Here is a 685-nt window from a genome sequence, read left to right as displayed (position 1 = left end):
CTCGTACATCCCTCGCACGTTGCCTAGGTCTGCGGAGAGTTGGATGTTGTGGCAGAGATTTAACCAATAATCATTGGCACAGCGCCTGGCAATCTTCTGTGTGTCCTTTCGAGCAGCCCAAAGTATTACGAGCGTCTTTGTGGAGGGTCTTTCTTGTGAGCAAGTAGGACGGCTTGCTTAGCAGCAATGGCGGGCTCCAGTTTAGCAATTACTGCCTTAAACCAGTCAGTGCTCTTCCTCTCTCTTCTACCGAAGGTGTCCAGGGCAGTCTGGAACACAGCCTCGCGTATGTGGTTGCGCTGTCGGTTGGGCAGCCCTCCAGGGCTTTGTCGATGGCTATGGCGAAGTGTTCCTGCAGTTCAGGCTTGTTTGTTCTGGCTATGTTGATATGGGGTCGGGGCTTCTGTATGGAGTGGTGGGCATGTCTGGGAAAGAGGTGCACCTTGCTTGCGACAAGGGAGTGGTCGGTGTCGCAATCATCACTGTGGTAGCTGCGGGTGACCAGCACTTGATTTAGCAAGGATCTTCGGGAGACGACAAGGTCCAACTGGTGCCAGTGACGGGAACTTGGGTGTCTCCAGGAAGGAGCACAGCTCAAGGAGGTGCTGTCCATTCTCGTTGAGCTTGCCGACGCCAAAGTGCCTGATGCAGCGAGGCAAGGAATCGTGGTCAGCTCCCACACAGA

The sequence above is a fragment of the Penaeus monodon genome, chromosome 24, assembly GCF_015228065.2.
Source record: "Penaeus monodon isolate SGIC_2016 chromosome 24, NSTDA_Pmon_1, whole genome shotgun sequence".
NCBI classification, from domain to species: domain Eukaryota; kingdom Metazoa; phylum Arthropoda; class Malacostraca; order Decapoda; family Penaeidae; genus Penaeus; species Penaeus monodon.
The sequence above is the reverse complement of the archived record's forward strand: the minus strand, read 5'-3'. Positions refer to the sequence as shown.